At 44.8% G+C, this 12,366-nt stretch overlaps 1 protein-coding gene across 3 annotated transcripts in view; it reads left to right on the forward strand.

Annotated features, from left to right (window-relative positions):
- Nucleotides 1-2,949: 2,949 nt before the first annotated feature.
- The window catches only part of WIPF1 (WAS/WASL interacting protein family member 1), a 118,948-nt gene continuing 109,531 nt past the window's right edge, over nucleotides 2,950-12,366 (forward strand). For all 3 annotated transcript variants that reach the window (XM_082397728.1, XM_082397727.1, XM_082397726.1), the window contains exon 1: nucleotides 2,950-3,121. The gene's annotated coding sequence lies outside the window, so the exon portion shown is untranslated. The remainder of the gene's footprint in view (nucleotides 3,122-12,366) is intronic.

Below are 12,366 nucleotides of genomic sequence, written 5' to 3' on the forward strand. Positions count from 1 at the left end.
CATCCCTTGACCTAGCCTGGTGCTCTTGTCCCACATAACATTCTATGTTCTCCTGCATTAAGTCAGAAGAGAGAACCCAAATCACTTGTCAGTATAGAGCCTTTAACCAGATATACCTGAACCCCAATAAGTCTGTTCAAAGATCAATAAGTTTTCTTCTTTTGCTACTTGGCACCAAGGAATCTGGATGCTAGTCAATTCAGGTCATTCGCACCAGCAGAAGGTCAGAGGTGGAACAAACACAAGAAGTAGGGTCAAGGGACAGTATGCATAGTAGTTAGAGTCAGGGTGTTGCTGTCAAAATAATCTGGATTCTGACGTTCACAAGTTGAGTGATCTTGGGCAGGTTGCCTAAGTTCTTTAAGTCACAGTTTCCTCATCTGTAAAATGGTGACAAATATCTAATCAGTTAATTTGCCTTGAGAATTAAATGAGATACTATATGTAAAAGGACCTAGCTTAATGCTTGGTATATTCATTCACCCAGTGGTCATGAGTACTAGAAATGTGCCAGGTGTTGGGAGTACTGTGGTGAACCAGTTGCCTTCACATGTCCCTCCCCCAAAAGGGGACTACTGTCTTGGGGGAGGGGTGAGGAGACAGGCATTTAAAAAGTAATTGCAATAAACAAATAATTGTTATAAGAGGGGAAGTTCTAAAACACCACAGGCCTAGTTTAGAGGTTAGGGTGAGTCCCAAAATAGTAGCTCTGATACTCTCCGCAGCATATGGGAACTTCCCCGATCCGGGCTCGAACCCGTGTCCCCTGAATTGGCAGGCGGATTCTTAACCACTGTGCCACCAGGGAAGTCTTCTAATTTCATTCTTCATTTCATATCTTTTTTTTCCCCCTTCAGCCAAGCTTTGTGGCTTGTGGGATCTTAGTTCCCCGACCAGGGATGGAACCCTAGCCCTCGGCAGTGAAAGCACAGAGTCCTAACCACTGGACCATCAGGGAATTCCCTCAGTATCTTAATTTTAAGGTATAATTTAACATCACCCAAGGGAAGAAGGTATCTGTTGTAGAATTTTAGGTTTTGATCTTTTTAAGACGAAAATTTAACTTTTTCAACTTGAAATTATTTGAAACTTACAACTAAGTTGTGAAAATAGTAAAAAGTGTTTCCACGTACCCTTCACTCAGCTTTCCTAAATATTAACATCTAACATAACCATAGCCCACTCACTGAAACTAGAAAATTACCACTGATAAAATACTATTCAGGTTTTGACCTTATTGAGAGACTCTCCTCTCTGAGGAGAGAGAGCCAGGGCACTCTGGACAACTTATCACTGACTTTATGGGTGACTTAAAACAGTAGACAATTCAGAATACCATTTATTTTTGGCTTCCAATGATGAAATAATGGTAATGGACATATATTTTATCTTCCTAATTTTCTTTTTTTGTGTACAAATGCAAAATTTATATGGATTCTTGAAAGACACACACTCGAGAGTTCTTATCCCAACCAATATTTAATCAATTCCTTAAAAGTTGCCAGGAGCTCTACTGGGCTTTGGGGAATTAAAGATAAGTAAAAATTCCTGTTCCACTTGTGTGCCGCTACTCTGCTCATCTTTAGAGGGATTATCACACTTAATCCTTACAACAATCCTAAGAGGTAAGAGCTATTGTTATCCCTATTTGACTGAAGCAGAAGTTGAGGCTTAGAGGGCTGATAGGAGCCAGCTCCTGGACTTAACTTCCATGATACACAGTGGTAAGTGCTACTGACTTTTTTTTTCAAGTCTGGAATAATATACTGATATATGAAATCAATGGTCTTCATTTTATATAAAACATAGCAAGCATATGCATATCACTATAGAAATGGTTGAAAAAGAAAAGCTTCGAATGATGAAATACATAATGAACCTTTAAAAGATGGGTACACTTAGGGACAAATTTTGTCACTGGGAAGTTTATCCATGTTACCAACCTCTTTCCCAGAAGAATTACTGTATCTGTTAAGAGCATGTCAAGGTACAAGTGTGCACATGGGAACTGGCATAGGAGCAGACAGCCTAAAGTCAAGGATGAAACACCTTCTCAGCCTAGGACATCAATTCTGAAGTGCCTATGTTCCCACCTTTTCTGCTTTTATTTAAGGGGATACACAGCCTTGATATTTTAACAGTATGATTAAATGGTTATTATATCGATCGTAACTTGTTCTTTTCAAATGCACACGTTCTAACATCTCTGTCGTATTAGTGAGTATTAACTTTTCTTTGGAGCCTGGAAATGGCGGCTTTCAGAGCCGGTCAGTAACAGCTCCAGCAACAGAGTAGAGCCTCAGCTTTCTCCAAATGTTTGCTGTTGATGCCACCGTATTTGAGGATGTGGGTGGCTGATGACAAATCCATCCCCACTAGGAGCAAAACCATTCAATCCCAGCCGATTCTTCGTGCTGGCGGTAGGGGGAGGGGGAGGGGCGGGCATCTTGACACGAGAGGAGTAGCACTACTGTCCCCACACAGTGTTCAGGAAGACAGATGTGGATGGACCCTGGGCCTCTGTGGGCGCCACTCCATTTTAAAATTCATTTTTAAGATGAATTTCTATTTAAGGTGTCTCAAAGCAGGCCCCTTCTTTTGAGAACAGAGGAGAAGGCGATGAGAAAAGGTCTTCCCTCGGGGTTGGGGGGTAACCCCGGCAGCGGGAAGCTGGAGAGCTTGCAGTCCTTGGGGGAAAGTGCCCTCGGCTGGACACCCCTTCCAGTTCCCGCTCCTCTGCAAACACAGGGGAGGGAGACGGAGCGACACACGAGCCCCAGACTCCTAACCGCCCCACTACTGCCACACTCCTCCAGGGTCCCGAGGCCGCGGGGCGCAGAACCTCGGCACCAGGCAGCGCGGGCGCGACGCGCAGACAGGAGGGCGAAGGGCCGACGGCTGCCTCGCGGCGCGTCCACATGCGGCAGGGCCGCCGGGGGGTGGGGACGGGGAGCCGAGGGGGAGGGTTTACATCCCAGCGAAGTTCCCGGATGGTCGCAGCCTCCCGGCGCTGAGCACTTTTCCTGCCCGGCTGCTCAGCCCTACGGACTGGGGAGAAGTTTCCCAGAAAAAAATGCCCGGTGCGCCGCGAGGCCCTGGAGCCCCACGGAGCCGCTGCGCGGTAAGGGACGCGCCGCCGCCGCCACCGAGGGCGCGACCGGGTTCCGGGGACTCAGGGCAACGCCCGTGGAGACCCTCGCAGCCGCCGGGGACCCCGGGGAGGGGCTGGGCGGCGCGGCTCGGCGCCGGGTGGGCGCGGGCGGGGGCCGCGGGGACGTCGGGGCTGCGTCCGCTGCGGGCGGGGGCGCGGGCGCGCGGTCTCCTGGGGGGCTCGACTCGGGCCCGGCGGCTCGCGCGTCCTGCCGGCTGGCCGGTGGGCGGGGGAAGAAGGGGCCGCGGACCGATGGGCTCCGGACGCGGGCGCCTCTGGGGCTGGGCGCGCTGCTTGGCTCCGCCGAGCCTGGGGCCGCCCGGGGGGCTCGGCCCCGCTCGCGCTGTGGGTACCCGCGGCAGGGGCTTCGCGGGGATGCGCTGGGGCGCGTCTTCCCCCTTGCTCCCCATCCCCAGCGCCGGCGGATGGGGACTTTCGGGCATCTCCGGGGCCAGTTCCTGCTCTGGAGCCGCTTCGCTTTCTTCGCTGGGGAATCGTACCCATCCCGCAACTCGGCTTCCCAAACTCGCCTCCCGCCGGGTGCCCCAGGCTGCTGCTCGCGCAGTGGGCGGTGTACACGCGCGCGTTCGATGTGTGCAGTGACCTTAGAGGACTTCTAGTCCCCGTCAGCGCTTTTCTCCCGGGGCCTCTCCCGAACTTTCCGGGCAGCTTCACTTCAGTCTCATTCCCTCTACATTTTCTTTTTAAAAAAGAACAGTTAAAGTTGCAAGGGTAAGAGAAACCAGCTGACCCAGGCAGGGGGACCCAAATCTTCAACTCGTGGTTAGACTTTGAACTCTTTGAGATTAACAAAGGGTGCGTCTGCGAGGGGCCCAGCCGGGCCAGGTCCTCTGGTCCTGCTCAATCCCGGAGGAATACATATTCCTTCCTGGGCCACGGGCTCCTGACTTCATCTCAGTTCTCTGGGAAGCCTCTCCGGTTGTCAGCAGTGACTGGATGGACTTGGTCCCTTTTTCTGAAAATTGCGTGTCACTCTTGTCCCCTGCATGGTCACTGGACCCCACCCCCAATCGCTGGCCGTGGGTGGTCCCAGGCTTTAGGCGGTGCAGCCGCGGAGCCCCTGGACAGAGTCCCGCCCTAGGTGGGTTTTCTTTTGCCAGTTTCCCAAGGCAATTCCAAAACAATACTGCAGCTTCATTTTGAGTCATTGGCATATTTTTTTCCTCCTCAAAAAAATGCCTTTTTCTCTAGTGGATAAAATAACTCCGAAGGATTTTCCTTTTCAGTTTGTATAAAATACCTTTTGACTTCCGGAGGTGAGAGATCCTGCATAGGCCATCAGTATTTGCATCTTAATCCCTCTTTACAGGGCTTCCAACTCTGCCTTCACTCTTGCTGTGTATCTTTACCTGCCTGACATCCCTACGAGGTTGAGTTTCTCAGGGACCAAATCTGCAGCCATCTGTAGGAGCCCATTACCTGTTGAGTGGAATTGTGCAGACTAGACTCTGCAGATGTTATTAAAACATTTTAATATCATATTCTTCCTTGGGACCTACCCAACCTCTGCCATAATTTTGGCTCCCTAGGCAGCACATAAACTCTTAGGTTTGTGTGATGTAGAACAGAGAGATTTGTAAGCAAGTTAAAATCAGGTTCTGGTACGTTTAGAGACAATGAGATTACTTCCAGGTGGAGAGATTCATGCCTTCTTTCATTTGTTTGTTCATTTCAGCAATTAAGTGTCTACTGTGTGTTCAACCACTTTCTGGCCCCTTAGGCATATCATGCATATTGTGTACCTTGAGCCTCACTTATCTCATCCAAGAAATGGGGTTGATAACCTTTGCTCTTCCTCCATCTCATCGCGTGAGGATCAGGTGGGATAATGGCGTGTGAAACAGCAAAAAGCAGCACAGCACAAGGCATTGGAGGGCCACACAGACCCAAGAGCAATAAAGGGCTAAAGTGGTGGGACGGGGCAGTGAGGAGAAGGTGGGATGCCTTTACTTTTTAAACGCACTGTCTTAGTTGCTCTGGCCAGGGATGAGCCCGCTTTTGTGGGAAGTATTTGTTACTGGGTCTGTGTCACCATCTTAGATATTTCAGGGTGTTCCTCACTACGGTTGTAATTTTAGGAACATACATGGCTTTTACAGTGCACATCAGGAGAACAGAATTAAAGAAAAGTGCCTTTTGCTGTTGTTGCTGTAACCCCTTCAGTTTTAAGCATCTGTTATTTGGGATTGTGTCTCCCAGAGCCGTCATCTTCCGGAAGCCTGCCCTCCCGTGAGGTCTACCAAATTCCTAATGATTTTCATACAGAGGTTTCTCTGCCACTGTGACCCAGCAATCCACAATTATGTTGCAGTGCTGGACGGTTTGGTAGGCCTTGTGAATAGCCAGGACCCACGTATGTGAATCGGCTCACAGTTGAAATCAAGCAACATGCTCATTTGGCATTGAGGGTCCCTTTTAGGGGTCACTGTTGTGCCCTGTGCCAGGGTGGAAGGGGAGACCTAGCTCAGAAGGAGATGGGGTTTGGTCCCTGAATGCTTACCTTCTGGTAGAGATGAGACATGGTTTTGAACAGCAGGAATGCAGGGTAGAATGTGGTAAATAAGATGAAAAAAAGGTACAGATCAAATACAGGGAATTTAGAGGAGAGTGAAATTACTTCCAGCTGGAGAGAGTCAGTCTTCCCTCATTTGTCTATCTAACAAGTATTTACTAAGTGTCTTCCATGTGCCAGGTATGGGAAGATTCATAGGCACATGTCCATTGTGTTCCATCTTCCCTGCTCCAATTGAGGAACAGTTCAGTTTCCTTCTCCCTGGGAGAAATGAATACTTCCTTACGGGCCTCATTGCCCAGCCCAACATTTATCAATTGTTCTCACCTTGTAGGGATTACGGTCAGGTTAAAATAATTAACTCTGTGCCTTTTATACTTTGAAGTAATAAAAACTCTGAGGCTCACCATATTCCCCAGAATACCTTCAATTAGTTGAGTAATGCTATCTACCTAACACGCTTTAACCAGTATTGAAGTATGCTGGTCCTTAGTCATGGGTGTGACTTAAAAAGGCTTGATTCTGTAAGGCTGGGGTGAGGCCCAGGAATCTATTTTTGAAAGCCCCCCCAGGTGGTACTGACGTACTACCACCTGCAGAGTCCCTAAAGGTAAAACCATGAGCCAGGAGGTCAGGCAGATCTTCCATTCCCAGCTCTGTCTTCCACATTTTCTGCGACTTCTGTTTCTTTATCTTTAAAATCAGAGTACTGTAACCACCTGTACCTATGGGGTTGTTCTGAGGGTCGGATGAAATCATGGATGTGAATCACTTGGCAGATTATCCAGGACAGTGCTGCCGCTAGGTATTTGTGGGCTTTTTTTTTTTTTCTTCAGCTAAGACAGCAAAAGAGATGATTTATTGTACACATGTTACATTCAGCCACAGCTGAGAACAGAACTAGTCCAGAATGTCACAAGTCCAGGGCAAAGGACTGAAAGGGACTGTTTTGATACCAGCAAGATGGGTCTCTCAGAGGTGGTCAAGGCGATCAGAATGGCCATAAATGTTCCAGATCCATTGAGACAAGTTCTAGACAGTTGGCATGCAGTCCGACGACTTGTACCAGCGTGCCTGGCCTCTGGCTTCCCTTGTTTCTGCTCCCGTGGCTTCCATGGGTGTACAAGTTTACTTGGACCTCTGCCCCATCTTTCTTCTTTTGCTCTTCAGCCTGCGCCTTTGCTTCTTCCTCCACCACCACCTCCTCTGCTTCTCCCCAAACTATCCTTCCTCTCCCAACAGCTCTTGGGCACCCTTGAGAACCCCGTGATCCGGAACGATGGCGGCCTTCCCTTGCCACGTCTCCTCCCACAATCTCCAGTTCTTACAGCCTCAGCTCACTGGCAGGGACTGCTTACCTTCGCTCTCATGGCGCAGAGGTTTCTCGGAAGATGGCGCCAAGGCCGAGGCTGTGGGTCATCATTATTATCAGTGTTAATTTGCACAAAACACTGTGTAGGTATTCTTCTTTCCATATGGAAATAAAAAAAGAGCCTAAACATAGGAACTGCTTTGTATATAAATTAGCACGTAATAATCCCTCGGCTGTCTGTAGTTTATTGAGCATTTCACACTGATCACCTCATGTATTCTCTTAACAGCTGAGGAGGAGGGACGTCACAGAGGAGAACGTCAGTATGGGGGGTGAGGGGAGGGCTACCAGCCTGTGGTATCTGCTTAGCCAGTCAAGCTACTCTATTGAGACGACCAGGGCAGATAAAGGGCCAGGGGAAGAAAGATGTGCTACTTTCCTGTCCTTTTGGCACCAGGAAGTGCTGGGGTAACATGTTGTGGTAGTCACACGGTGGCCCTCATCCGTGGGGGGTGAGCGGGGGGACTGCCTGTCCCCGGCCAAGCTGCTTTGGTCGCAGGTGTCGCGCCCACGCCCACCGGATGGGAGCAGCACTGCTCTCGTGTTCCCTGGCGGCCAGGAGTCGAGAAGCGTTGACGGATGCCTGGGGAGCGTGCTCAGCATTGCAGCCTTCAGGTCAGGCGTCCATACTTGGTGAGAAGTCAAAAATAATTGACTTTGCTAATACTCAATAAAAGAAGAACGTAGCTAAAATAAACAGGCAAAACAATCACCTACAGTTTTCATTAGTTTAGAAGCTTCAGAAACATGGTTCACATTGTAAAACCATGTTGCTGTGATGTTATACAAGTAGTCATCCCTTGGTATCTGAGGGGCATTGGCCCAGGACCCCCTGTGGATACCAAACTCTGCAGATGTGGAGGGCTGACTATAACATTTTAGCATACTAGGGATATATTGTTTCTCTTCTAATAAGCCATCTTTCCATTGTAACTCAGTATCTTCCTTTTAATTTCCTTTTATTGCTTAGTTATATTAATTTAAGTGAATCAGATTTTCAAAGCTCTCTGTGATCTGGCCCAAGCTTTACAAAATCTCTCCTTCCTTTCCTTCCTTCCTTCCTGCCTTCCTTCCTTCCTCCCTCCCTCCCTCCCTCTCTTCCTCCCTCTTTCCTTTCCTTTCTTTCTTTAACATTACCACTTACTATGTGTCATTTAATTGAATCATTTAATAGTCACACAGCCCCGTGAGGTAGATTCTATACATGTATGTGGAGCCTGAGACTGAGAGAAGTTCGGTAACTTGCCAAAGGTCACACAGCTAGTGACAGAACTAGTATTCAAGCCTGGGGCAGTCTGATTCCAAACTCTGCACTTTTAACCCTTAACTTCACCTTCTGCTGTATTATACGCCACTTTTCATGCTGTGGACTCCAGCCAAAGATTCTTTTCCATTCCCATCTTTATGCCTCTGCTTTGCCATTTCTCCACTTGACACTGCCCTTCTCCTCACTTGTATGTTGAATCCTATAGATTCTTCGTATTGGCCACAAGTACTTGTTGAGAAGAAAAATAGCAGACTTTGTTAATACTCAATAAGAGAAGAATACAGCTAAAATAAACAGGAGACACAATCACCTACAAATTTTGTTAGTTCAGTGGATTCGATGAACATGGTTCACATTGTAAAAACATACTTCTTAAGAAAAGTTGAAACGCCATCTTCTTCTGGAGCCGACTCCTCCCTCTTCTTAGTAAATTCTCATTGCTGTCTGTTTGGGCCTCACCTGTGGCTCGGAATCCACTCTATTCCGTATTGGAGTCACTTGCATGTGTTTTTTTCTCCCTCATTAGATTGTAAACTCTTTGAAGGAAATAACTTAATTTTTTTTTTTTACATTCTCTCAGAAACAGTAGGTTCTTGTGTAGTAGGTTCTCAATTAATGTTTGTTGAATGGCAGTTTATTTCCACCACTCTGGTTGTAAGGTTTGAGGTGAGTGAATTTTTTACGAAGGCAAAGTAGATTTTGATGTTGGCTTCTGAAGATGCTGGGAAACAAGTTTCATCCTAAGAGTGATTTCATCCTTCACCATGATTGATATGTATAATACATTACTTTTCATCACATACATAATTATCTTTAAATGCTGTTTATCTTTATTTCTTCCAAATTGAAAAATAACAATGATCCTAATAATAAAGGAATGGGATTTTGTGTTCTTGTGGGGAATGTGGAAATTATTATTGTAGAACCTAAGAAGTAACATTTCCTGATCTAATACCTGTATGTGGTTCACTTCCACATTAGTGAGTGTTCAGGCTCTCCCACCCACGGATTTTCCATCTTTTTCTTTGAGCTAAGAGGTGATGTACAACTTGAGAAAGGAGTTTAAGCAAAATTGAAGGACACTAGCCTCTCCCCAGACTGCCACAGACTCCTTTGTACTTGGAGGATAAATAGTCCTCTTAGGTAAGAGGTGTCTGCAGGAGGAAGGAAATGGTGAATAAAATGGAAAATTGAGGGCCAAATAGTTTCCTTGGCCAGAGGAGTCAATTACGATTTAAAATAAAAGTTAATTTTACATATGTTCCATATTTCTTACATAGGCAATACACATCTATATATGTTTATATATATATATATATATATATATACACATTTACATTATTTAAATATATTTTTTCTCTCATAGGCAATACTTGGTTACTTTACTGAATATGTAATGTGTACACCTTACCTCATTGTAACAGCTAAACACAGTTTGATTACATTCCTCCTATTCTCCCTCCTCCACCCCACATGTTTGAGACTGGGTTATTTGCATTTTGCTTGCCTGATAGTTTTAGCATTTCTTGGATATATTGCTACTATGTTCTTAATAGTTGCATGGCATTCTGCTGTCGGGGTGGATATATTTTCCTGTTCAATGACTGTCTTCTCATCTGTTCGCTCTTGCTAATGATGCCCAGACAACTAGTCCATTGAGTCAAGTCAGACAACCAACCAATTCAGTGACAGCATCAATATAATCATTTAGTTGGCTTACACAGACCAAATGGGCAGTTGGTTGAATTTCTTGCTTTTCAACCACTTGTGTGTCACCCAGCCCGTTTCTGAAACTTTCCAAGCATTTTTCTATAGGCGTATGCAGGAGATTAGGTCTGTTGACTGAAGAATTTAGGCCTGGGAGGGACCAAGAAAGAAATCTGGCCACATCTTTGATGCAATTTTGAAGTGTTGAACATGTTATCAAATAGTATTTCAGGAAACTCTGAGACTATTTTCTGCCGTAGGCAGGATAGATTTTGAAAGCAGAGAACCTTTAGACCTTGGAGAAGATCTTGAGAAAACATGTACCCTAGCTATTTTTTTAAAAAAATGTAAACAGTGGGATCAGTGTCTTCACCACAATAGACTTGTGTTATGGGGATGGATATTTAAATAGTGGAGACAGATCAGCCAGAGATAGAAGGGGAAGAAATGGGTGTTCTTGAGCAGGCTCATGTAATGTAAGGAGCACATGTATGTGCTGCGGGAGGGACTTTCAGGAAGGACCAGGGTGATGGACTGAGACAAAAGGGTGGGGGCAGAGAGAATAAAACAAGACGAAACCAGTTATCTTTCCCAGGCCCCAGAAGGCAGGCTGGGGGACACTAAGACAAGTTTTCAGATGGTACTGAAATTTCTAATTCAATTTTTGAGGGCCTAGAAAAAGGCAAAGTAGTTGAAGTCTTTTTAAAAATCTTTAAAAGGTAGTAATTTACTTTAGCAGTGCCTATTCTTATCTATTAGAGCTAGAATTTGATTGCCGCGCATGGTTTAAAATTTAACCCAAAGCATCAGTTTAAATAATCCCAGGTTTTGTGAGTAAAATTCCACATTATTCTTTTCCCTAGAGTTTTAGCACTGTTTAAAAAAAAAGCCTCACATGTTGTTTGAGACAAAATAAAAAATTAGATCATTGTTAAAATTGGGGATTACTTTACGTGATACTTTACAAAGATGTTGGAGCTAGAACCTTATTAATTAAACATTGTAAACCTTCCCCCCCTTAATCTTCTCCCTTTGATGAGAAACTGGCAGAAGAAAAAGAGAAAACAATTCTCAGTTGGTTAAAGGACTGTGCATGGGGTATTATGGTATTACTTTAACCATAACATTCCTTTCTGTATAGAATTTTTGCATACATCATCTCTACTTTGCTGTGATGAAACATGTCCCTTTTGTCAACCACCAAACCAGGTGCTCAGTCTTTGTAATTCAGTCTTTGCTGAAAATGTGACTCTTATCACTTAAAAAAAAATTACAGTTTTTACCTTGTTGAGATTACAAAAGTATTTTGTGCTTGATATAAATAAAACAAAAGAGAAAGACGTATACAAAGAAAAAGTTAATTTTTCTCCTATGTCTCTCAAATCTAACCACTCGAGGTAATCAATATTACCAGTTTGGGGTGTGCCCTTCTTTTCTCTTTGCTTATAAAACTATATACAAATATATAAGCACATATATAGTTTTTCTATTAAAAATAGAAACCTTATACACATTAGGCTACATGATTTTTAATTGCGGCATAATTGACACAAAACATTGTATACAATGTTTAAGGTATACAAGAGTTGATTTGATACACTCATATATTGTAATATATTACCACCATAGGTTGGCTAACCTCCAACATGTCACATAATTATCATTTCTTTTTAGTGATGAAAACAGTTAAGATCTAGTCTCTTAGCAACTTTCAAGTATTTAAAACAGTATTGTTAACTATAATCACAATACTGTACATTAGATCCCTAGAACTTATTCATCTTCTAACTGCAAGTTTGTACCCTTTGACCAACATCTTCCCAATTCTCCTACCTCCCCCCACCCTACCCCGGCCCTGGTAACCACCATTCTAATCTCTGTTTCTACAAGTTCGGCTTTTTTAGATTCTACATTTAAATGAGATCATACAGTTTTTGTCTTTTTCTGACTTATTTCACTTAGCATAATACCTTCAAGATCCATCCATGTTGTCAGAAATGGAAGGATTTCCTTCTTTTTCTTGGCTGAATAATATTTGTGTGTGTGAGATATTTTCTGTATCCATTCATCCATTGATGAACACTTAGGTTGTTTCCTTATCTTGGCTATTGTAAATAATGCTACCATAAACATGGGGGTGAAGGTATCTTTTTTGATATCCACAAGATTTATTTTTTATTTATTTTATTTATTTACTTTTGGCTGCATTGGGTCTTCATTGCTGCACGTGGGCTTTCTGTAGTGTGGTGAGCGGGGGCTACTCTTCGTTGCGGTGCGTGGGCTTCTCATTGCAGTGGCTTCTCTTGTTGCGGAGCATGGGCTCTAGGCACGCGGGC

This window comes from Balaenoptera borealis, assembly GCF_965194805.1.
Source record: "Balaenoptera borealis genome assembly, chromosome: 6".
NCBI lineage: Eukaryota > Metazoa > Chordata > Mammalia > Artiodactyla > Balaenopteridae > Balaenoptera > Balaenoptera borealis.